Below are 27,782 nucleotides of genomic sequence, written 5' to 3'. Positions count from 1 at the left end.
AACTGGAACACTTATTAACTATTGGTGGGAAGTGACTTAGGAAGAAACAGAAGAACTAACCAATCACAAGTAAAGAGATTAGGTCAGTCATTAAAAATCTTCCTATAAAGAAAAGCTCAGGGTCATCAGGGTCAGATGGCTTCACGGGGTAATTTCATCAAACATTCCAAAAAGAACTAACACCAATACTGCTCAAATTTTTCAAAAAAATTGAGGAAAAAGGAATACCATTTATCTCATTTTTTTATTAATTAAAGAAAAAAAGAAATTAACAAAACATTTAGAAATCATTCCATTCTACATATGCAATCAGTAATTCTTAACATCATCACATAGATGCATGATCATCGTTTCTTAGTACATTTGCATCGATTTAGGAAAAGAACTAGCAAAACAACAGAAAAAGATATAGAATGTTAATATAGAGAAAAAATAAAAATAATAATAATAGAAAAAAAAAGACACAAACAAGAGACGAACAAAACAAGAGACAAACAAAAAAAAACCCTATAGCTCAGATGCAGCTTCATTCAGTGTTTTAACATGATTACTTTACAATTAGGTATTATTGTGCTGTCCATTTTTGAGTTTTTGTATCTAGGCCTGTTGCACAGTCTGTATCCCTTCTGCTCCAATTACCCATTATCTTACCCTATTTCTAACTCCTGATGGTCTCTGTTACCAATGACATATTCCAAGTTTGTTCTCGAATGTCGGTTCACATCAGTGGGACCATACAGTATTTGTCCTTTACTTTTTGGTTAGACTCACACAGCATAATGTCCTCTAGGTCCATCCATGTTATTACATGCTTCATAAGTTTATCCTGTCTTAAAGCTGCATAATATTCCATCGTATGTATATACCACAGTTTGTTTAGCCACTCGTCTGTTGATGGACATTTTGGCTGTTTCCATCTCTTGGCAATTGTAAATAACGCTGCTATAAACATTGGTGTGCAAATGTCCGTTTGTGTCTTTGCCCTTAAGTCCTCTGAGTAGATACCTAGCAATGGTATTGCTGGGTCGTATGACAATTCTAAATTCAGCTTTTTGAGGAACCGCCAAGCTGCCTTCCACAGTGGTTGCACCATTTGACATTCCCACCAACAGTGGATAAGTGTGCCTCTTTCACCGCATCCTCTCCAGCACTTGTCATTTTCTGTTTTGTTGATAATGGCCATTCTGGTGGGTGTGAGATGATATCTCATTGTGGTTTTGATTTGCATTTCTCTAATGGCCAGGGACATTGAGCATCTCTTCATGTGCCTTTTGGCCATTTGTATTTCCTCTTCTGAGAGGTGTCTGTTCAAGTCTTTTTCCCATTTTGTAATTGGGTTGGCTGTCTTTTTGTTGTTGAGTTGAACAATCTCTTTATAAATTCTGGATACTAGACCTTTATCTGATATGTCGTTTCCAAATATTGTCTCCCATTGTGTAGGTTGTCTTTCTACTTTCTTGATGAAGTTCTTTGATGCACAAAAGTGTTTAATTTTGAGAAGTTCCCATTTATTTATTTCCTTCTTCAGTGCTCTTGCTTTAGGTTTAAGGTCCATAAGACCACCTCCAATTGTAAGATTCATAAGATATCTCCCTACATTTTCCTCTAACTGTTTTATGGTCTTAGACCTAATGTTTAGATCTTTGATCCATTTTGAGTTAACTTTTGTGTAGGGTGTGAGATACGGGTCTTCTTTCATTCTTTTGCATATGGATATCCAGTTCTCTAGGCACCATTTATTGAAGAGACTGTTCTGTCCCAGATGAGTTGGCTTGACTGCCTTATCAAAGATCAAATGTCCATAGATGAGAGGGTCTATATCTGAGCACTCTATTCGATTCCATTGATCGATATATCTATCTTTATGCCAATACCATGCTGTTTTGACCACTGTGGCTTCATAATATGCCTTAAAGTCTGGCAGCGTGAGATCTCCAGCTTCGTTTTTTTTCCTCAAGATACATTTAGCAATTCGGGGCACCCTGCTCTTCCACATAAATTTGGTTATTTGTTTTTCTAGTTCTGTAAAGTACATTTTTGGGATTTTAATTGGTATTGCATTGAATCTGTAAATCAATTTAGGTAGGATTGACATCTTAACTATATTTAGTCTACCAATCCATGAACACGGTATGCCCTTCCATCTATTTAGGTCTTCTGTGATTTCTTTTAACAGTTTTTTGTAGTTTTCTTTGTATAGGTTTTTTGTCTCTTTAGTTAAATTTATTCCTAGGTATTTTATTCTTTTAGTTGCAATTGTAAATGGAATTCATTTCTTGATTACCCCCTCAGCTTGTTCATTACTAGTGTACAGAAATGCGACAGATTTTTGAATGTTGATCTTGTAACCTGCTACTTTGTTGCACTCATTTATTAGCTCTACTAGTTTTGTTGTGGATTTTTCCGGGTTTTCGACGTATAGTATCATATCGTCTGCAAACAGTGATAGTTTTACTTCTTCCTTTCCAATTTTGATGCCTTGTATTTCTTTTTCTTATCTAATTGCTCTGGCTAGAACTTCCAACACGATGTTGAATAATAGTGGTGATAATGGACATCCTTGTCTTGTTCCTGATCTTAAGGGGAAAGTTTTCAATTTTTCCCCATGGAGGATGATATTAGCTGTGGGTTTTTCATATATTCCCTCTATCATTTTAAGGAAGTTCCCTTGTATTCCTATTCTTTGAAGTGTTTTCAACAGGAAAGGATGTTGAATCTTGTCAAATGCCTTCTCTGCATCAATTGAGATGATCATGTGATTTTTCTGTTATGATTTGTTGATATGGTGTATTACATTAATTGATTTTCTTATGTTGAACCATCCTTGTATACCTGGGATGAATCCTACTTGGTCATGATGGATAATTCTTTTAATGTGTTGTTGGATATGATTTGCTAGAATTTTGTTGAGTATTTTGCATGTATATTCATTAGAGAGATTGGTCTGTAGTTTTCTTTTTTTGTAATATCTTTGCCTGGTTTTGGTATGAGGGTGATGTTGGCTTCATAGAACGAATTAGGTAGCTTTCCCTCCACTTAGATTTTTTTTGAAGAGTTTGAGGAGAGTTGGTACTAATTCTTTCTGGAATGTTTGATAAAATTCACATGTGAAGCTGTCTGTTCATGGACTTTCCTTTTTAGGAAGCTTTTGATTGGCTGATTCAATTTCTTTACTTGTGATTGGTTTGTTGAGGTCATCTATTTCTTCTTGAGTCAAAGTTGGTTGTTCATGTCTTCCAGGAACCCGTCCATTTCATCTAAATTGTTGTATTTATTAGCGTAAAGTTGTTCATAGTATCCTGTTATTACCTCCTTTATTTCTGTGAGGTCAGTGGTTATGTCTCCTCTTCCATTTCTGACCTTATTTATTTGCATCCTCTATTCTTCTTTTTGTCAATCTTGCTAAGGGCCCATCAATCTTATTGATTTTCTCATAGAACCAACTTCTGGTCTTATTGATTTCTCTATTGTTTTCAGGTTTTCAATTTCATTTATTTCTGCTGTAATCTTTGTTATTTCTTTCCTTTTGCTTGCTTTGGGGTTAGTTTGCTGTTCTTTCTCCAGTTCTTCCAAGTGGACAGTTAATTCCTGCATTTTTGCCTTTTCTTCTTTTCTGATATAGGCATTTAGGGCAATAAATTTCCCTCTTAGCACTGCCTTTGCTGCGTCCCATACGTTCTGATATGTTGTGTTTTCATTTTCATTTGCCTCGAGGCATTTAATAATTTCTCTTGCAATTTCTTCTTTGACCCACTCGTTGTTTAAGAGTATGTTGTTGAGCCTCCACGTATTTGTGAATTTTCTGGCACTCCGCCTATTATTGATTTCCAACTTCATTCCTTTATGATCCGAGAAAGTGTTGTGTATGATTTCAATCTTTTTAAATTTGTTAAGACTTGCTTTGTGGCCCAGCATATGGTCTATCTTTGAGAATGATCCATGAGCACTTGAGAAAAAGGTGTATCCTGCTGTTGTGGGATGTAATGTTCTATAAATGTCTGTTAAGTCTAGCTCATTTATAGTATTATTCAGATTCTCTATTTCTTTATTGATCCTCTGTCTATATGTTCTGTCCATTGATGAGAGTGGTGAATTGAAGTCTCCAACTATTATGGTATATGTGTCTATTTCCCTTTTCAGTGTTTGCAGTGTATTCCTCACGTATTTTGGGGCATTCTGGTTTGGTGCATAAATATTTATGATTGTTATGTCTTCTTTTTAATTGTTCCTTTTATTAGTAGATAGTGTCCTTCTTTGTCTCTTTTAACTGTATTACATTTGAAGTCTAATTTGTTGGATATTAGTATAGCTACTCCTGCTCTTTTCTGGTTGTTATTTGCATGAAATATCTTTTCCCAACCTTTCACTCAACCTATGTTTATCTTTGGGTCTAAGATGTGTTTCCTGTAGACAGCATATAGAAGGATCCTGTTTTTTAATCCATTCTGCCAGTCTGTGTCTTTTGATTGGGGAATTCAGTCCATTAACATTTAGTGTTATTACTGTTTGGATAATATTTTCCTCTAACATTTTGCCTTTTGTATTTTATATATCATATTGATTTTCCTTCTTTCTACACTCTTCTCCATACCTCTCTCTTCTGTCTTTTCGGTTCTGACTCTAGTGCTCCCTTTAGTATTTCTTGCAGAGCTGGTCTCTTGGTCACAAATTCTCTCAGTGACTTTTTGTCTATAAATGTTTTAATTTCTCCTTCATTTTTGAAGGACAATTTTGCTGGATATAGAAGTCTTGGTTGGCAGTTTTTCTCTTTTAGTAATTTAAATATATCATCCCACTGTCTTCTTGCCTCCATGGTTTCTGCTGAAAAATCTATACATAGTCTTATTGGGTTTCCCTTGTATGTGACAGATTGTTTTTCTCTTGCTGCTTTCAAGATCCTCTCTTTCTCTTTGACCTCTGACATTCTAACTAGGAAGTGTCTTGGAGAACGCCTATTTGGGTATATTCTCTTTGGGGTGCACTGCACTTCTTGGATCTGTAATTTAGGTCTTTCGTAAGAGTTGGGAAATTTTCTGTGATAATTTCTTCCATTAGTTTTTCTCCTCCTTTTCCCTTCTCCTCTCCTTCCGGGACACCCACAACACGTATATTTGTGCGCTTCATATTGTCATTCAGTTCCCTGATCCCCTGTTCAAAGTTTTCCATTCTTTTCTGGATAGTTTCTGTTTCTTTTTGGAATTCAGATGTTCCATCCTCCAATTCACTAATTCTAGCTTCTGTCTCTTTAAATCTACCATTGCAATTATCCATTGTTTTTCCAGCTTTTCTACTTTGTCCTTCACTCCCATAAGTTCTGTGATTTGTTTTTTCAGTTTTTCTATTTCTTCTTTTTGTTCAGCCCATGTCTTCTTCATGTCCTCCCTCAATTTATCGATTTCGTTTTTGGAGAGGTTTTCCATTTCTGTTCGTATATTCAGCATTAGTTGTCTCAGCTCCTGTATCTCATTTGAACTATTGGTTTGTTCCTCTGACTGGGCCATATTTTCAATTTTTTGAGCGTGATCCGTTATCTTCTCCTGGCGTCTGGGCATTTCATCAGATTTCGCTGGGTGTAAGACCCCGCCGGTTGAAAGATTTTTCTGTGAAATCTCTGGGCTCTGTTTTTCTCATCCTGCCCAGTAGGTGGCGCTCGTGGCACTCATCTGTCTGCGGGTCCCACCAGTAAAAGATGCTGTGGCTCCTTTAACTTTGGAAAACTCTCGCTGTACGGGGGGGTCGCCAGCCGAAGCGGCTTGGGGAGTGCCAATCCGAATCTCCCAGATGGCCCAGGGATCCGCGCGCAGGGAGGTTCGCCAGCCTCCGCGGCTTGGGGGAATGCGTGTCCAAATTTTCCAGCTGGCCCGGGGTGCCAAGCATGGCTGGGGGGCGCCAGCCGCTGCGGCTTGGGGAAGTGTCTATCCACCGTTCCCAGCCGGACCGGGAAGCCACGTGTTTGGAAGGGACGCCGGTCGCCGTTCTCCGCTGCTTGGGGATCTCTGATCCAGTTCTCCTAGCTGGTCTGGGGGGCCACGCGTTGGGGGTGGGTCGCCAGCCACCGCGGCTTGAGGGGACCGCCTGTCCAATGCTCCCAGCCGGCCCGGGAAGGAGGGAGCAAGGGACCCCGGCCGCCTGCAGCCCCGGCCTGGGCAAGCGCGTGCCCCTCGGCGATCTCACCGGAGCGGGTTCTCCCAGCCAGTCAGCCATTCCAGAATGGGGTACGCTGTCTCCTTGGTCTCTGTCATGGCTCCGGGAGCTGTTCTGAATCATTTCTACTTCTCTAGTAGCTGTTCTGGAGGAGGAACTAAGACCCACGCGTCTTACTAAGCCGCCATCTTCTCCGGATGTCTATTTATCTCATTTTACGAAGCTAACATCACTTTAATACTGAAAATAGGTAAAGATGTTACAACTAAGGAAAACTACAACTTTGTTAAAAAGGTGAAGAGACAGCCAACTCAATGGGAGAATATACTTAGAAACCACATATCATATAAAGGCTTGATATCCTGTATACCTAAGGAAATTATACAGCTCAACAACAAAAGAACAAACAACCGAATTATAAGATGGATAGAGGAAGTGAATAGGCACTTTGCTGAAGAGCACATACATATGGATAAAAATCATATGATTAGCTGTTCATCTTCACTGGGTATAAGAGAAATGAAAATTAAGATGACAATGAGACATCAACTCACACGAATAAGAATGGCTGCTATAAAACAAACAGGAAACTATAAATGCTGGAGAGGATGAGGAGAAACTGGAACACTTATTCACTATTGGTGGGAATGTAAAATGGTTCAGTTGTTGTGGAAAACAGTTTGGTGATTCCTCAGAAGACTAAATATTGAGGCGTCCTATGACTTGGCAATACCCATACTTGGTATATACCCAGAAGAGTTGAGGGCAGTGACACAAACAGACATTTGCACACCAATGTTCACAGCAGCACTATTCACAATTGCCAAGAGATAGAAACAATCCAGGTGCCCACTGACAGACAAGTAGATAAACAAAATATGGTATATACATACAATGGGATTTTATGCAGCATTTAGACAAAATAATGTTCCAAAACATGACAATGTGGATGAACCTTGAGGACATAATGCTGAGTGAAATGTTAGAAACAAAAGGACAGATATTGTATGATTCCATTATTATGACTCTGATAAAGCCACCAGTGTTTTGAAGCAGCTATAAGGAAAAATCTGAGGTGAGGCATGGTAGCCCAGGACAAACTCTGGAAACTGTTTTGTAGCTGCTTGTTGAAGGGTGCTTTGAAAATTACTGCTTTTTAACATATATATATATATATATATATATATATGTTATAATTTACAACTGAAAAACAGTTGGAAAAAAAAACTATAGGCAGTTATAGCAATATTAAATAAAATATATTCCTGAAATTAAAAATTTGAAAATATTAAGTAACACAGCTCACGACAATAGCAAAGTTGATATTTGTAATAACTTTTTACTTGATATTTTGAGAATGTACACAGTTTTGATATTCATATAGTATTTAAGACACTCTTTAGTATTTAGAATTCAAATAACCCTGATATCTGTATTTACAGATTTTTTTCTTCCCTGCTTTAATTTCAAATTGGTTTATGAAATATTTTGTACAAACAGGTATTACGATGATTACTATGTTTTTTAATATGCCTATGGATGAGCTAAGATATCCATTTTAGGTGGTTAAGATTCCCATATGTTAACTGTATAAATATTTGTATCTTCATATTTTCCCGAAAGAAGGAAAATATTTAGTAACATAGGTCATTAATAAAGCAACACAAATATTTGTAAGAACTTTCTACTTGATATTCTGAGAACATTCATAGTTTTAACAGCTGATCAAATGGTATCTAGGTTAGTATTTAATATTTAGAATTTAAGAACTTTGCTTTCCAAATACGTAGATTTTTTTCCTTGTTGCCTTAATTTTAAATTGGTTTATGAAACTGCACAAACATAGGTTTTACAATGATTATATGGATAATTTATTTAAATATGCCTATGGTTAAGCTAACTAAGATATCCACTGTTTTGGTGGTTTCAAGTATATTGTTTGTTTTCTCAAATAAAAAATATGTAAAAAATAATAAACTAAAAAAAAAAGAATGGCTGCTATTAAACAGGAAACTACAAACAAATGTTTGAGAGGATGTGGAAAAACTGGGACACTTAAACACTGCTGGAGGGAATGTATAATTTTCAGCCTCTAAGGAAGACAGTTTGGGGATTCCTCAGAAAAACTAAATCTCAAGTTGACCTATGACCCACAATACTACCACTCAGTATATACCCAGAAGAGTTCAAAGTAGTGACAGAAACAGACATTTGCACACCGATGTTCATAGCAGCATTATTCACAATTGCCAGAAGACTGGAACAATTCAAGTGCTGATCAACAGATAAGTGGTTAAACAAAATGTGGTATATAACATACAATGGAATATTATGCAGCAGTAAGACAAACTTCCTGAAGCATATGACAACATGGATGAACCTTGAAAACATAATGCTGAGTGAAATATGCTAGACACAAAAGGACAGATACTGTATGATTTTACTTTCATGACCTTGGTAAATAAAAACTCGGAGACTTATAGAATATGAGGGACATAGAGATACATGGATGTTAGAGATGGGTGAACGTTTAGCTAATGAGGTTGAATTTACATGTAAGGGAATAGACAGAAATGAAGGCAGTTCATCAGTGGGTCTATAAGTAATATTGTCATATTGAAGGTAAACATGATTGAAAGAGATCCATGTATCCCACCGATTAACACTACAAATATAAATAAGTTCTTGCATGAACCACATCAAAGGTATGAATCTCGTACAAAGAGTAAATAATATTGGTATATAGGGGGGAACTGCTATTGCATGCTATGGTCTATGTTTAACAGGAAGACATCGACAACTATAGCAATACCAGGGATAAATAATTGGAGGGGAAGGACAAAAGTTAAGGGGAGGTTTGGATTTTTGGTAAGGGTGTGTTTATTGATTATTTTTCCCTTGAGAGGAAAGAAAATTATCTAAAATTGAGAGTGCTGATGATTATACAACTAAATGAAGATAATGTGAGACATGGGTTGTCGATTTTGGACATTGTACACAATGCCCAAAGGATGGAGGTGGCTTAAGGATACAATGACTGAGAAGTACAATGATGAATGGTGGTATATATTTATGATCAAATATTGTGCAGCTACAGAAAGGAACGAAGTCATGAGGCATGCAATGAGGTGTGGCGAATGGTGGTATATACATATGACCAAATATTGTGCAGTTACAGAAAAGAACAAAGTCATGAGGCATGGAACGAGGTGAATGTACCTGTGGGATGTTATGTGATGGAAAATTAGCTAGAAACAAAAGAGAAATATTGTCTCTCTTAGAAAATAGTTAAAAGAAAATTGGAGCCTAGATTATAACCTCTTATAAGTAGTCACATTTAGTCTGGAACTGTTCATTGTTATTTCTAGATTTTGAGACGTTATGTTATACATGTATAACCTGATATTTCCTTGGAACTTTGGATACCTGTGTGACACCTAAGACTCAGAGTAAGAGTTGTGTAGGTCTGAAGGTCAGAATTACCATGTGCAACTACTGTTAAAGAAACTAAAAATTAGATCAGGCGTCAATGAGAGATAGGAATGAAGCCGAATGGGTCGGGTCTAAGGTATATCAGAATACAGGGGTAAGGAAGACATTATCTGTATTTTAGAACTTCACCACCCAGTGAGACCAAAGGGAGATCTTAGGTTTTGCCCAAAACCTAAAGTTTCTGTGGCACATAATCTAACACAATCTGTCTGGATAGATCATTTAAACAACCCAATCAAATCGAGTCCAGAAGGGGGATGACAGCTTGTAATTCTGTATAGCTTAATGTAATGCCCAGGTACATCCGAGTATGTTGAATAGATTAAAAAGTAGTGGCAGCTGCTTCGTCGGGGGTCATGATGGGGAGCAAGATGGTGTCTGCCAGCAGGGTCGTATAGGTAGTCAAGCCACATACTCCATTAATAAGGTTCCCTGACAGGACAGACAACCCTAAACTCAGTGTATCAGAAGCTTTGAGATCAGCAGGAATACCATCTCACTCATCTGCAATTTCACAGCATTCTGTGGGAAGTAAATCACCAGAGTTGCTGATTCATCAGGGTCCTCCAGATACTGCAGAAATAATAAAATCATTACCTCAGAAATACAGAAGGAAACCTATGTCTCAAGAAGAAATCGAATTTATCAAACGTGGAGGTCCAGAATAATCACTGACAGGGCTACTGTTTATCATCAAAGAAAATAATTATCTTTACAATAAAGGGATTTCCAAATGAGAAATGATCTATTGTACATTAAACAACTTTAATAAAATATTCTGTAAAAAAATGAAAGAAAATTTAGATGGATACTTGTATCTCCTAATTTATGTATCTTGGTCAGCTTCTCCACAAGTTTACCTAAGTATTTATAAGCTTTATAATTATTAATGTTACATTTTTAAATGCTATTCTATTAACTTACTCTTATCAAGTTTTACTCCTGTTGAACTATTGAAAGCACATGATGTCTGGTAAAACATAGGTTTCACCTAATTTCACTTTTCTTTCAGGTGCTGTTTAGGGATGGAAAGAATTTATCAGACAGAATTGTTGCTGATTAGGATCAGTGAAATAATGACTCCATTATTTGTTCTCAATTCTTTAATGTTTTTACATTGACAAGGTTATTGGAGTATAACTGGCTTAATAAGCATATGCTATTTTCTTTTTTTTTTTTTTTTTTTTTTTTTTTTAAAGGAAAGACAGAGAGAAGGAAGGAAGGATAGAAGGAAGGAAGGAGGGAAGAAAGGGAAACATCTCCAAACATTTTCTTGCTTTATTGTATTTTGTTTTTCCGTTTTTGTTACATGGGCTGGGGCCGGGAATCGAACCGAGGTCCTCCGGCATAGCAGGCAAGCACTTTGCCCGCTGAGCCACCGCGGCCCGCCCTATTTTCTTTTTTTAACATGGGCAAGCACTGGAAATTGAACCTAGGTCTCCAGCATGGCAGGCAAGAACTGCCACTGAGCCACCATTGCCTGCCCAATAAGCATATACCATTTAAAGGATAAAAATATAACCAAGGTGAAACATGACTTTGTGGTATTGAGACTGGGGAGATAATGCAAAAGATTATTACTTGTAATCTACATTCAGAAAAAATGTGAAAGAATATAAAATGGAAAATAAATGAAGAGTTCAGTGAATATAGCATAGGAATAAGTGTTCGACTGGAAATTGCAGTTGGTAGGTGTTAAAATGTCATTTTCTGTGGTTTATTTTTAGTGTTTTGATTGTGATCATGTATGCAAATTGTGATAACCCAGTAACTTTCTCAAACTTAATGTATGAAAACCTCATAAAATCAACCTAAAGATTTACCTTATTAAAGCAATTTATGAAACTTATTAATAAGATCTTTCTGTGCCAAGAGTATGTTATTATTGTGTAAGTAAAGGATCACAAAGCTAAATAAATTCTCTTTGACATCCAAAAAAAAAGTAGTGGCAAAGTCCCTTGAGAGAAGGGAGAGAAAATATGGAACTATTAAGCTTTACCACAGGGTAAACCCCTGATATAGTCTCAAATATTAGGGACTCCCAAGTCAACAGGCCAAGCCCTTGATCTTGAGGTTTGCTCTTCTGAAGTTTATTGATGTAGCAGAGAAGCTAAGCCTATCTACAGTCATGTCTAAGAGTTATGTTCAGAGGACCACTTTTGATACTCAGATGTGGCCTCTCTCTCTCTAAGCCCAACTCTGTAAGTAAAATCATTACCCTCCCTACTACATGGGACATTACATTCAAGAGTGAAAGTCACCCTGGCAACGTGGATACGAATTCCAGGGATGAGCTTGCCTTGGCACCATGAAATTGACAATGCCTGTTTGACCAAATGGAGGGAAATAACTGTAAGAAAATAAGGTATTAGTGGTTAAGAGAGTTCAAATAGAGTTGAGAGGCTGTTCAGGAAGCTGCTCTTGTGCAAACTTAAGCTAGATATTATTATTTACCATGGTTTGCCAAACCCCAACCAATGTAATTCCAGCCAACCTTAAAGAACATCAAGGGCTTTATTTGAGATTCTACAAAGGTTCCATGCACGATGATTACTTTCCAGAAACCTACAACCTCCATATAGGTTCCCAGACCAGGTTAAGGTCAAAACCCAGAGAGGTCAATCTCTCCAGAATCTCAACTAGTTCCATGCCCCTATCCCATATTATCAACAGCCCTTTCCAATATGAAAAATTAGAATGGGCATAGTCTCCCTAAAGATTGGGAAAAAGATCAAAGGAGGAGGAAAAGTTATAACAGAGAAGATAGGATTTAACAAGTAAGTATGACAGCTGAATCATTCTACCATTATTTCTTTTAGTCTCCAGTATCTTGAAGCAGCTAGAAGGAGAAACCTAAAATTGTGGAACTGTAACCCATACCAAACTTTGAAATGTGCTTTATAACTACTTCTTACAATGTACTTTGAAATGTATTGCTTTGTATTTATGCTATATTTCACAATTTAAAAAAAATTTTTGAGAGCTTAAAGTGTTGACCATAAATTGCCTAACAGGAAAAAAAGAATGCAAAAGGAAGAAAAGAAAGGACACCAGAAAATAGGCTGAAGTCACATGAAGAAATAAAGATCTCTGATAAGGTAAATGTGGGTAAATATGATTGCCAGTACCATGGTATTTTTGGTTGGTAACCCCAGTTTTTACTCCCTACAGGACCAAATTAAAATGCATAAAAAGTAATTATAAATCATTGCTTTTGGAATTATAATGTATAAATATGTCATTTGGAATAAGACTACATAAAAGTGAGGGACAGAGGGGTACAGGAATATAGTGCATGTATACTGTTTAAATAGTTATCAAAGCAAATAACACTGTTACAGATTTAGGATATTAAATTTAAGCCCCATTATAACCACAAAAAAAGTATTAAAATATGTACAGAAAGAAATGAGAAGGGATTCTAAATGGTTTGGGAAAAGAACCTGAATAGACATTTCTCCAAAGATATACAAATGGCTAATAAGCACATTAAAAAATGTTCAACATCAGGCCACAGTGGCTCAGCAGGCAGAGTTTTCACCTGCCATGCCAGAGACCTGGGTTCGATTCCTGGTGCCTGCCCATGTTAAAAAAAAAAAAAGTGTTCAACATCATTAGCCATTAGGGAAATGCACATTAAAACTACAATGAAATTCCACTTCACAACCATTAGAATGCTATCATTTTAAAAAACTGAAAATAACAAGTGCTACAAGGATACCTGTCTTCTCCCAAGAGATAAGGGAATCTTAGTTCATTGTGGTGGGAATTTAAAATGGTACAGCTGCTATGGAAAGCAATTTGGTGGTTCCTCAGAAAGTTAAACAGAGAGCTATCATGAAAACTAACAATCCCACTTCTAGGAATATATTCAAAGGAATTGAAAGCAGTGATTTGAATGGATATTTGTACACCCCTTTTCATTCAGCATTATTCACAATAGCCGAAAGGTGGAGACAACCCAAAAATTCACTAGGAGATGAACATGTAAACAAAATATGGCATATATATATATATATACACACACACACACACAATGGAATATTATTCAGACCTAAAAAGGAAAGAAGTTCTGATAGATGCCACTAGATGGATGAACCTTGAAGACAGCATGTTGAGTGAAATAAGTCAGACACAAAGGAACAGTTGTTGCATGATTCCACTTACTTGCAATAGCTTGAAATATTGCAAATTCATAGAGACATAAAGTAGAGTACAGGTACCAGGTGCAGAGGACGAGAATAGGGAATTAATGCATAATGAGTGCAGAATTTCTGTTCGATCTAATGGGAAAGTTCTGGTAACAGAGGGTGATAAGGGTAGCACAACATTGTGATTATGACTAACCTCAGGAATTGTATGCTTGGGAGTGGCTGAGACAGGAAAGTTCATGGAGTACATACATTCCCATTCTTTAAAAAAGATTCTAAAATGTTTTAAAGATTTAAAAAAAACTTTAATAGAAAGATTAAAGAGATAATAACAACTAGAGACAATACATGATCCCAGACTGGATCTAATAATAGAGGCGAAAAGGCCCCAAAAAGGACACAGTCAGGACATACAAAGAAACTGGAAGATAGCCTGCAAGCTTTATATCCATGTTAAAAAGTTCTTGAACTTGGTAACTCTACTTAAGATAACTATCTTAAGTGAAGATCCTTGCTCTCAGGAAATGTACATGGAGGTATTATGTTTGAGGAGAATCAGGTGTGAAACCTGCTCTCAAATATTCAGCAGAAAAATAGACGGAGATGGATGGATGGATGGATGGACAGACGGATGGATGGACAAAAGGAAGAAAGGAAAGGGTAATGTGGCAAAATGTCAAAAGTTGCATTTTAAAAGGTGACTTGGTGTTTCTCGCAATTCCCTGTATGGAAGTTTTATTATTTTTATAATTGTCCTATAAACTTAAAATCATTTAAAAATAAAAAGCTTCAAAAAGACAAAACTACCACTTATTGAATTTTAGTGAAATATCAAAGAAAAATATCCATGATTATCTGAAAAGACTATTAAAATACACCTCCTTTTTCTAATCACATATTTGTATCAGGTCCGATTTTCTTCATAGACATCAATAAAAGCAACATATTGGAACAAACTGAATGTACAAGCAAACATGAGAAACCACCTAACTTTTAATAAGTCAGACATTAAAGATATTTACCAAAATGTAAAATAATGCCCCTTTCTAGCTAACTTTTTTAGTTTTAGAAAGTATACTTATTTTCATAAGAAAACATATTACTGATACTAACATTTAATGGGCTTATTTCTTAAAATAAATTAATAAATACTTAATTTCTCACTTTTAATTTCTAATATAGTAAACATCAACAGATAACACATGTCAACAAAAGCTCCTTTGGATCCTTAATAATTTTTAAGATATACTGATATCAAAAAGTTAGAAAACCACTGATATACACCAATTCTTTAAAATGTAAGTTTTACATAACTATTAAGTATGTAGGATAAATTTCTATGGTAAAGGTACAGATAAAGGTATGTCTTTTATCTCCATTATGGTGTTTAACCAAACTTTAAACATACTATATATTTAAAATTACAAAACACCATGTACACTAGGCAATATGACATTTAAGAAAAAATGACACACTAGCTGTTCTAGTTTGCTAGCTGCCAGAATGCAATATACCAGATGGAATGGCTTTTAAAAGGGGAATTTAATTTAATTTAATAAGTTGCTAATTTACAGTTCTATTCTAAGGCCGAGAAAATGTCCCAATCAAACAAATCTATAGAAATGTCCAATCTAAGGCATCCAGGGAAAGACACCTTGGTTCAAGAAGGCTGATGAAGGTCAGGGTTTCCCTCTCAAGTGGAAAGGTACATGGCAAACACAGTTTCTCTTTCATCTGGAAGGGCAGATGGTGAACACTGTCAGGGTTCCTCACTCATCTGGAAGGGCACATGGCAAACATGGCATCATCTGCTAGCTTCTTCTCCTGGCTTCCTGTTTCATGAAGCTCCCCAGGAGGTGCTTTCCCTCTTCATCTCCAAAGGTCGCTGGCTGGTGGACTCGGCTTCTCATGGCTGCATCGTTCTCTGCTCTCTTAGACTCTCCAAAATGTTTCCTCTTTTATAGGACTTCAGAAACTAATCAAGACCCACCCAAATGAGTGGAGACATGTCGTCACCTAATCCAGCTTAACAACCACTCTTGATTAAATCACATCTCCAGGGAGATGATCTGATTACAGTTTCAAACATACAGTATTGAATAGGGATTGCTCTACCTTTATGAAATGGGACTTTGATTAAAACATGGCTTTTCTAGGGTATATACATCCTTTCAAACCAGCACATTAGCGTATGATTCAAAATCGATAATGGATGCAAAACTCTAACAGCAAAATAGCACAATCATTACGTCATAGTTTCTGAAAGGCTGGTGCCAAAATAAGCAGTACCAAGATATAGGTGATATCGGATGCTTTGCTTCCCTTCTTTCTGTGTTATTTTCTCAATTAGAAAATGAGGACGATAACTGATTAACCATCTTCTAAGGGATGATAGGAATTGTTTCCTAGAGCTACTGTAACAAAGTATCACAAATGAGTGGCTTAAGACAACAGAAACTCATCTTCTCACAGTTCTGGAGGCTAGAAGTATGGAAATAAAGGCAGGCCATGTTCCCTCAGAATCCTAGAGGTAGAAAGGTAGAATCCTTCCTTGCTTCTCTCCAAGTTTCTGGTATTTGCTGGTGGCAATCTTTGGCTTTCCTTGGCTTGTACAGGCATCATCCCAACTTCTGCCTCTGTTTTCACATCCATCACTGTCTCTCTTCACATGTCTTTCTTCCCATGTCTGTTCCTCCTTTTTTTTTTACAAGGACACAAATCACATTGGATTAGAGCCCACCCTAATCCAGTATGATTGCACCTTAACTTAAATACATCTGCAAAAACTTATCACTTCTAAATAAGGTCATATTCATAGGCACCGCAGGTAGGACTTCAATGTATTTTTGGGGGGAACACAATGCAACCTATAACAAGGATATAAAATGCAAGGAAAATATTACAAAAAGCTAAGGGGGAGGTAGAATTATATTTCAGGGATGCAATATTCCATTTCTTTATCTGGATGGTGGTTATGCGATGTTCACTTTATAACATTCTTTAATACATATGTGTGTTCCATTTCTCATGCATATATGATATATCATAATAATTACTTTTTTAAGTTTTAAGAATATCTTCAAAACGAGGTCTAACAAGCTGTGTAAACTACATTAGGCACTAGCCTTCTGGAATTTCTAGAGAACTTACAATCAATTATTAAGAAAGATTTCAAAAAACTATTATATCTAACCTTAATAAGTACTCTGCCAAACTAAAAATTCCCAATAAAGCATCAAAGATGCTATTTTGGTTTTCAAGCTAAGAAGGTGTCTAACAAATAAAACGAATATTAACAGTAATAAATAGAGATGAGAAAATTTCAGAATGAAGTTTAATTTCTTTCTAAAGGATAAAAATCTAAGACATTGATTGGTTAAACAGAAGATTGCAATGAGAAGCAAAAGTGGTAAAGTGAATTTGGGCCAAAAAAAAAAAAAAAAACAGATGTTAGATGTATGCAAAAGGAGGAAGAAAAACAGAAAATTTCGCATAAAATTCTCCAACACCCTTCATTTTAAGATTTTGAACGTATACTTGTTTGAGGAACAGGAACAGGTAATTAGTTTTCTTGTTTAATGATTTAAAGTAAACATATCCCAATTTCTATTCAAGGGGTAATAACTCTGCTATTCCAGCTGCCTGATGAGGGCATAGGAGACTAAGATGAAACTCTCATACCCCTACCTGGGGTGGAAGGTACAGTGGTTTCTTTCCAAACTCAGATTTCCCTCCTGTGATCTCCCTTTTAACTTCTTTTTAACTTAAAGTAACTACAATGAACTTTCTTGCCTCTAATTACAGAATCACTCCCTTGGAAATTTTCCAAAATCCACAAACATCCACTAAGCTCAAGGCAGTTGTAACCGCTTCCTAATTAGTTTCAATAGCTGCTTAGAGGCTAGTTCAAATTTACCTTCAAAGACCACCTTTTAAGACAAGGATATTCTCAACAAATAAAAAAAGCTTTTCCAGCAATCACTTGCCATGTGGCAATCTAGATATACAGAGAAATACCTACGTACATGAAAAATTTACTCCACCACTATAAAGATAATGGAATTTAATAATGTTTTTATGTATTCATTGAGTTATCATTCTCTACCTCCTAATTTGCCAACTATGCTAGTGAGATAACTAAATATATGTATAGTTATCTCCAGGCTTATTCAAAAATGCATTCTTACTACAACTGTGTCAGTATCAAAGCATTATACTATTGGCTTCTACTGTAAATTTTACAGATAATATTTCACAGAAACAATGTCTGATTCAGAATACAACAGCTTGTTTAGATGAAGCACAGTTAAGCATTGTGCACACACAACAATGCCTTTTCTGCAGGTAGTAGTGCTGTTTCTCCATTTAATTAATCACCTCTACTAAACCATAAACTCTTAGTACAGGCTTTTTATTCTAATTTTTCAATCACCTGCAGTACCCACCGTACTCCTGCATTTAATTAAACAATTAGTAGGGTACTAAGTGTGGTGCGCTGCCCCAAACAGTTTTTTTAAGGAAAGGGAAATCATAAATAAAGACTAAGGTTCTCCACATGAATGTTTGGTAAACACCAGGCACTAAACATTTGGGTCTCCCTAAAAGCCTAAGGCTGACAGACCTCACAGCCTAAATAATAAAATTTAAGGGAGAAGGCTGTGGGTCCACTGCTGTCTTCAGAGGACAGCAAAGACCTACATCTTCAGGGAAAGTCACTCTCTATTTACTTTCTGGGCCTGATTTAAAAAACCAATTCTAAGACTATGGACATCTAATAGCTATACAAAGAGAGGAGGTCACAGAGGTTTTAAGACAAAGAGTTTGCTTATTTTTTAAAAGAGAGTAAGAGTTTGATATTTCTTAGAGTGAATATATGCCTGAAATGTAGATTTTAAAACATAAATAAGAAAATAGAAAACAAAAAAAATTTTAAAAAACATAAATGGGGCTTATTAGTCTCAAAAGTCATTTGTCATAATTAAAACTAAAGGACATTTCATTTATCTAAATGACAAAGAATGAAAGAAATTGATAATACCCACTATCAACTAGGTTACAGGGAAATGAAAGAGTAATTTCAGGAATATAATTTTAAAAGCTTAAAATCCTGCAAACCTTTTGATTCAGCAATTTCACTTCTGGAAATTTATCATAAGGAAACAATCTGGGATTGTGCAAAAACTTAGCTATAAAGAACTCCATTGCATATAGGAGAAAAAATATGAAATAAACTATATGTCCAAAATGGAATAGTGGTTAATAAATTTTGGTATAGACATAAAACAGAGTACTATGCAGCCATTAATAACTACATTGTAGAAGACCATGCAATGACATGGAAAAATGTTCTCAATAATTTAAGTTAAAAAATGAAATTACAAGTCACACTTCCAGGATTCTCTGAAGAGCATGCCCACTACTATACAACTAGATCCTGGGTAAATTACAGACAACACACACAATTTTTAATTGCACTGGCAGGAACTCTCTGAGGACGGCACATGCATACAAATAAGCAAAGTGAGATGCCAGGGTTATCTAGGGGGCACATGCAGATATAAGATGATTCTGACCAGTAGAGAACCAAAAGTCCCACATCCCAGGAAATTCTTCAGTCTTGTGTAAACCAGACAGTTGGTCATCCTATCAGATATCTAAAATTTGGCCCAACCTCAAGGTAAGGCAGTTAAACCTGAGTCTCACACATTCAGCAGGGCTTGAACTTCTACCCTGATTCTAGGCTGAAGCAAATGCAATCTTGTCTGCACAAAAATATTCCTAATTTAAAGACTAAGGATTCCCACAGATGAGGTTCAACCAAAAATCAGTTTGTAATAAAAAATCACCAATGCAAAAAAAGTTCACCTTCAAACTCTCAGTAAACAACAAATTTAGACCGTCAAAGCTTCAGAAATTGGAATGAACATAAACTGAATTTTAAATAATTAGGCTTGAATGTTTAAAGGAATGAAAAAGCAAGCAACAAGACACTATTTGAAATGACCAGAGAGAAAGAAATAAAACCTTCAGAAACAAAAAATCTAATCACTGAAATAATAACACAATGTATGAGTGAGACATTAATGAAAGAAGGAATTAACTGTATCTAATAGTTCAAGAAACCACCCATCTAACTTTTCATTGCACAGAGGGATGAGAAAAATATAAAAGAGAGATTAAAGCCAATACCTTCACTCTCTAGCCTGTTTTTCCCATCACATCCTCCTGCCTTAGTTAACAAGCATGTATGGACCATCAAAACAATAAAGATTTTAAAAAGAGATGAAGAGAAATAGAAGACAGATTGAGAATGGCTGATTTATATGTAATTGGAATTCCAAAAGGATAGAACAGAAAAAACGGAGAACTGTCTAAAGATATACTGATTAAGAATTTGTTAGAAAGTATAAAAGAGTCGCATGTAGATACAAGAAGCACAGTATACACCAAGCAGGATAAATAAAAAAGGAAAGCTGTACCTGGGTGCATTCTAGTAAAACTGTAGAAATTTTATATCAGAAAAAAAGAAAGGCTATAAAAGTTAAGGAGCTCAATGTTCACCACGAGTTAGAACAGTACAGAATAAACCAAAAGATAGTAAAGGAAAGAGATGAGAAAGATAAAACAGAAACTCCTAACAGAAAAAGAAAGAGAGCTAAACAAAGTCAAAAGTTGATTCTTTGGAAAAATTAATCAAAGACACACACCTGTGACAAGACGAATCAAGCAAAGTATCTGATAAAATTTAATATCTGTTGATAAATTACAAACTAGAAAGAGAACTGTGTAATCCGATAAAGGATATTTAGCAAAAAACTATAGCAAGCATTATACTTAATAGTGGAACAAGACAAGAGCTGCTACTCACAGTATACTAGAAATCTTAATCAGTGTAATAAGACAAAAATCCTACAATCACACTGTTCTGGATACCCTAGCCAGTACAGCGAGAGAGCGAGAGAGAGAGCGAGAGAGCGAGAGCGAGAGAGAGAGCGAGAGAGAGAGCGAGAGAGAGAGCGAGAGAGAGAAAGAGAGAGAGAGAGAGAGAGAGAGAGAGAGAGAGAGAGAGAGACTGACTTTCCTGAAGTTAAAATTCCACAGCATATTAGGTGCTTAAGACACAATTCAAAGCAACTGGTTTATTCAGTGCTCCTAACACTAAACCAGAGGTCTTCCTTCCTAATTCCACTCACCATTTCAGCCATAAGGTTAAGAAAGGGCAGCTACAATATCATTCCCCACCTTAAAAACAGTCACTTGATCTCTTTCACTGTCTTGCATTCAGGGTCTCTACCAGGAGGGACCCACACCTAACCTCAGTAGCCTAATTTTCCACCTCTGCCCTCTGTAAAAATTATGCTCCTTTCAAAGCATATTACTGCTTGTATGCCAAGCCCCAGGCTACCTTTCCCTTCAGCCACTCCCTCTTTAACAATGCTTACTTAGTCCATAAATAAGTATTTGCAAAATCCCCTCGAGGGGACTGGTGAGAAAGGAGGAAATACTCAACTTCGCCACGTGGGTAATCCTGATATTCTCCCAAGCAGCAGAGACAATCAATTCCATAGGCTGAGCCTTCAATCTTGGGCTCACCCTGATGAAACTTATTTCTGCAAAGGAGAGGCTAAGCCTACTGATAATTATGCCTAAGAATCACTCCCAGAGAGCCTCTTTTGTTGCTCAGATGATGCCTCTCTCTCTAAGCCAACTTGGCAGGTGAACTCACTGCCCTGTGCCCTACATAGAACATGACTACCAGGGGTGTAAATCTTCATGGTATCGTGGGACCTGACTCCTTGGGATAAGACAGGACCCAGAATCATGGGAATGAGAAAACCTTCTTGACTCAAGTGGGGAAGAGAAATGAGACAAAATTAAGTCTCAGAGGCTGGGAGATTTCAAATGGAGTAAGGAGGCTATCCTGGAGGTTATTCTTACACATTATATAGATATCCTTTTTAGTTTATAGTGCATTGGAATGGCTAGAAGGAAGTACCTGAAACTGTTGAACTGTGTTCCGGTTGCCTTGATTCTTAAAGAAGACTGTATAACCATATAGCTTTTACAGTGTGACTGTGTGATTGCGAAAACCTTGTGTCTGTTGCTCCTTTTATCCAGAGTATGGACAGATGAGTTAAAATACACACATATAAGGATAAAAAGTAAATAATAGGGAAAGATAAAGGGTAAAAACTGGGTAGACAGAAATATTGTGAGTCAATGAGAGGAAGGGGTAAAGGGTATGGAATGTAAGAGTTCTTTTTTTCTTTTTATTTCTTCTTCTGGAGTGATGCAAATGTTCTATAAATGATCATGGTGAAGAATATACAACTATGTGATGATATTGTGAGCCACTGATGGTATAACACAGTTGAACTGTACATGTGTATATTTCTCAATAAAAATGTAAAAAAAAAGAAAAGAAAAAACAACACACATTTCAAATTTCCTCAATTTAGCCCATCTTTCATGGTGCATCTTCAAAACTACCTGCTCCATAAATCCTCACCAGCTCCTCTCTACTGGATATAGACTTCTCTTCTTTAATCCTCAGCATATTTTTCTTTCTCCAATTGCTCAGTCAATTTTCTACCATATTATAACTATTTTCTTCTCTGCTAGCCTGGGAGCACTTTAGGTTACATGTCTGCTCTTCACACATCTAGCACAGTACAGAGCAGGATTTCATTAAATGTACGTTCAACTGAATGCAAGTCCCTTTATTTGTCCATAATGTTAATAATGTTTCCTTGTAGGAACAAATGACCCTGTGTAGGAATGAAAATGCTTTCCCAATAATATTATAGATTATATTCTTTTATAGGCCAATAAACAACGGGAGAAGTCTTCCCATGGCCACCAGCAAACATAAACAGACACACACACATAACCTTCGGTCACACAAGTGATAGACAGAGGTAAATGCAATTCCACACATTCTGTAACGTGAGCCATATCTGTCTGGATCTCAAACTGATACACCTACCCTGCCTTCCCTCCTCATTACTTAAATAAGATTGTGTTTCCTGGGCTATCTTCTCTATTATATTGTGAACCTTCTTAGGGCAGCAAATATTCCTTCATAATCACTGAATCTCCAGACCTAGAATAAATAAAGATTTGCAGAATGGACGACCACTGAATGTAGGAAGAAGCCCCATATGCCAATTACTTCTAAAAGCATCAATGTATGTCTTAACAAAAGAATAAGATCACCTTGAATGTTAAAATTACAGGTCTATTATATTGACAAGCCTATAATTAAATAGGAAATTGCATATTTTGTAAATGTTTCCATTAAAAGAGCTGGAATAAAAATTTGGGGCTCTTAAAAGGCTAAGTTTTAGATGACAGATGACAGTAAACGTACTGAGTATAAGTATATAATAAAATTGGTTCGGAAATACCAATAAGTACTATTACAATAAACAATTCCAAGTAGCTAAAAATATCCCCACATTCCTGCCAGCGTTCCACTGTTAGGGTGTTTAGATGACATCACAACATTGAAATTTACTACAAACATTAGTAATACAAGATCTTTTGGTAGATGCATTGTAATGCAGAAAATGCAAACTAGTCTATGGTCTAGCATATTGAACAAGAACAAACAAGTTTAGGTATAGTGAAAAAAGTACCTCCTGGGTCATAGCTACACTGTAAATATAAAACATAAGCAGTTTCCTTTAGGAAAAAGAAGACACAAATAACTCAGAGAAAAACAAAGGATGTGGTAAAACAACCCTGTGTTACTTCCACCTCCACATTCCATGTTCCTGACAAAGAAAGGTACAATTGGTTATGGTAAATCTGAATTTTAAAATGTCTCCTGGATTATTACTCATTTGTGTGTATGTGTATGCATGTGTGCATGAAAGTCTTCTTTTTTTCTTTTGAAACTGTGGTAAAATACATTACAAAATTTGCCATTTTATCTATTTTAAGTATACAATTCATAGGTATTAATTCAATTTATAATGTTGTGCAGCCATCACAACAACTGTTTCCAAATTGTTTTTATCACCCAAAAGAGAAACTTCGTACACATTAAAACAATTCCCCATTACCTTCTTCCCCCCGCGCCTGATAAACTCTAATCTATTTTCTGTCTCGATGATTTTGCCCATTCTAATTATTTTATATAAGTTGAATTACCTATCTTGTCATTTTGTGTCTGGCTCATCTCACTTAACATAATACCTTCAAAGTTTATTCATGTTGTCACATTTATCAGAACCTCATTCTTTTTTACAACTAAATAATATTCCATTTTATGGAATATTTTGCATATCCATTGATCTATCAATAGACACTTGGGTTGCTTCCACCTTTTGGCTATCATCAACAATGCTACTATGACCATCAGTGAGCAAATATCTATGAGCCAGTCCTTTCAATTATTTTGGATACATATCTGTGAGTGGAACAGCTGGGTCATATAGTAATTGCACTGGTTTCCCAGGCTGCTATGACAAATACCATACACAATTTGGCTTAAACAAAAGGAAGTTGCTGTCTCTTGGTTTCAGAGGCTAGAAGGCTTGCTTACTTCCAGAGTCAGAGGAATTCTGGCTCTGGCAATCCTTGGGCTTCCTTAGTGTTCTTGTCAATTGGCAACAGCCTCTCCCATCTCTTCCGGGTTCCCACTGACTTCTGGCTTCCAGCTTCTGGCTCCTTCCTGTGGTTTTCTCTTTATAAGGCCTCCAATTATCCCCATGAAGACCCACCCTCAACCTACTGAGTCACACTTTAACTAAAAATAACATCAAGAGGTTCTATTTACAATGGCTTCACACCCACAGGAATGCATATTAAGATTAAGAATATGCCTAATTTAGGGTGTCTAATTTAATCTACCACAATAACTCTACGTTTAACTTTCTGATGAACTATCAAACTTTTCCACAGTAGCTGAACCATTTTATATCCTCACCATTGATGTTCAAACTTCCATATCTCTGCATCCCCGCCAATACTTCCTCCCTTCCTCCCTCCCTTCCTCTTTTATTACAGCTACCCTAATAGTTATGAGGTGGTGTCTCACTGTGGTTTGGATTTGTATTTCCCTGATGGTTAATGCTGTTGAGCATCTTTTCATATTTACTAGCTATTGGCATATCTATTACACAGTTTTGAAAGTTTATTTTAAGAGTAACAGAACATTTCAGTAAGTATTTTCTAACTTACAACTTGAAAGGTCTTTTAAAAGAACAAAACTGGATTATAATAGATAATGGCATTTTGTTATGTTTCCTAAATTTTAATAACCAAATATTATTCATGAATATCTATATTTTATTAAACTAATCTGCAAACATAACAACAATTTACACCACGATGAGTAAATCTGTTTTCACATTTGCTGTCATCCTTTTTACTTGCAAAAATAATCCACTGGCATTTTCATATAGAAAAAGGGCTCAAATGGGTAGCTGGAATGCAGCCAACAACTGAACAAAGTCCTGGCTGTGGTCCAGCCTCAGCTGGGTTCTATATGGGAAGGAAAAATTTCAAGTGATTCCTTCCTGGTTCCAACAGAAAGCAGAAGTGACCGACAATCAGCCAACAGATAGGGTAGTCATGCGGAGTAAGTCCCAGACTACCCAACTGGGCTTGGCTTTGGGTCAGGAGGTAGGGCAAGGAGGACAGCTAAGATGGACCAGATCTATACTCAGAAACGGCTAACACAGAAAGAGATTCTAAGCTTGATCAGTGTCACTTACTAACTTGCTTAGCATCAAATGACTAAGTAGCCCTGTACCATAAAGTAAATTGTGGCTGGAAATCAAGTAGAAATCACCTCTCTCAGTCACTAAGAGAGCACTATACAGATATTCACATGATAAACACCCTGCAAAAGTATTTTCATACTTTGCTAAAACACAATGACCCTTTGGACAGGAATATTTTCATTTCCTCATGACAATGACATTGTTATACTTAATCAAACAACAATACACAAATATTATAAAATATCTACAAAGAGACCTGGACAAGACTACGTACGTCACAGAAGTCAATATAAAAATACAGTATTTGGTTAGGCGGGATCAAATGGCGGCGTAACAACATGCGCGTTTTAGTTCGTCCTCCAACAACTACTAAATAGCCAGAAAAAGTACAGAACAGCTCCTGGGGCCACGTCAGTGACTGGACACACCGCATTCCCCAGTCTGGACCAGCTGGACCGGCTGCAAGCCCCCCCAGAACCCCTGAGTTCCCCAAAACGTGGCAGCTGGCGCCCCTCCCCCACAGGCAGCTTCCCAGAGGGGAAAGAAAAAGACTTTACCAGCAGCAGGGGCTGAGCCCAAACAAACACCAATTGTGGAATGAATTAACAAATTCTGACTACTAAAAATAGGACCCCAGCTCAGGTGAACCTGGTCAAAGTGGAGGGTGTTCATTTATGCCCCAGCGCCAAGGGGGCAGGGCTGACAGAAAAAGATAAAAAAAAAAAAAAAAAAAAAAACAGAGGTTTTTGTGGTTGTGCTTCTACAAAGTCTTGACTGCCTATGGATACAGCAGCAGGACTTCTCAGGCTGCAACTGCCGGAGGCACAGACAGAAACAAGCTGGTTTAAGGGCTTGTCTGGAGCCTGTGCCTTCCCTGGGGGTATGGAGGGGTGAAGCCCAACACAGGTGGAATCCCTCCCTCAAGGAATTCAGACACCAGGGCTTGGTAATTTGAAGCCATTAAAACCAGCCTACAGGGGCGGGCCGCGGTGGCTCAGCGGGCAAGAGTGCTTGCCTGCCATGCCGGAGGACCTCGGTTCGATTCCCGGCCCCAGCCCATGTAAAAAACAAACAAACAAACAAAATATAATAAAACAAGAAAATGTTTCCCTTTCTTCCTCCCTTCCATCCTTCCTTCCTTCTCTCTGTCTTTCCTTCCCTTCCTTCCTCTCTCTAAAAAAAAAAAAAAAAAAAAAAACCAGCCTACAAACTCTCCTCTGTCTCCACCATGCCCCCATTAGGGAGAGTCTGCCAAAGTTAAAGGTACCGCATCATCTTATGCTGGTGGGACTTGCAGGCAGACAAGCGCCACATACTGGGCAGGATAAGAAAAACAGAGTCCAGAGACTTCACAGGAAAGTCTTTCAACCTGCTGGGTCTCACCCTCAGGGAAAACTGACACAGGTGAATCTTTCCTCCTAATAGGAGGCCAGTTTGGTCTGGGAAAATCCGGCTACAGTCTATAACATCTAAGCAGACCCTCCTAAGGGTGGGTGGGTGCAGAGGCACCTTACAGGCAGGGCAAGAAATAAGAAACAAGAACTGAAAAATTCTCCTCTGTTAAACAAAACCTAAGCTAGTGGTCCAGAAAGAACTGAACCGAATGTCAAAGACAGACAGGAAAAAATTCATCCAGCAAGAAAATCCTAGGTAAAAGAAGTGAAAACAATCTCCTGAATAAGCTAATTAAGGTAATTAAATGCCTATAAGCCAGCAAAAAATAACAAATCACACTAGGAAAAATGAAGATATGGCACAGTAAAAGGAACAAACCAACAATTCAAAAGAGATACAGAAGTTGAAACAATTAATTCAGAATGTACGAACGGACCTGGAAAACCTCATCAAAAATCAAATCAATAAATTGAGGGAGGATATAAAGAACACAAGGAATGAACAAAAAGAAGAAATCCTAAGTCTGAAAAAAAAAAATCACAGAACTTATGGGAATGAAAGCACAGTAGAAGAGATCAAAAAAACAATGTCAGATTTCAAGAGACACAAGATAGGATCAGTGAACTGGAGAACGGATCATCTGAAATCCGACAAGCAAAAGAAAATATAGGGAAAAATGCAAAAATATGAGTAGGGACTGAGAGAACTGAATGACAATATGAAGCACACGAATATACGTGTTGTGGGTGTCCCAGAAGGAGAAGAGAGGGGAAAAGGAGGAGAAAAACAGAGGAAATTATCACTGAAAATTTCCCAACTCTTATGAAAGACTTAAAATTACAGATCCAAGAAGTGCAGGGTACCCACA

General features: G+C 36.9%; 1 protein-coding gene and 1 pseudogene across 7 annotated transcripts in view; one reads left to right on the top strand and one right to left on the bottom strand.

Moving 5' to 3' along the window:
* Positions 1–27,782, bottom strand: part of TULP4 (TUB like protein 4) — a 422,942-nt gene that overhangs the window by 317,169 nt on the left and 77,991 nt on the right. The gene's annotated exons all lie outside the window — the stretch shown is intronic.
* Positions 9,993–10,786, top strand: LOC143662658 (alpha-ketoglutarate dehydrogenase component 4 pseudogene; annotated as a pseudogene).

This window comes from Tamandua tetradactyla, chromosome 2 (genome assembly GCF_023851605.1).
Source record: "Tamandua tetradactyla isolate mTamTet1 chromosome 2, mTamTet1.pri, whole genome shotgun sequence".
NCBI classification, from domain to species: Eukaryota; Metazoa; Chordata; class Mammalia; order Pilosa; family Myrmecophagidae; genus Tamandua; species Tamandua tetradactyla.
Note: the sequence above shows the minus strand (reverse complement) of the source record. Positions and strands in the feature narration are given on the sequence as shown.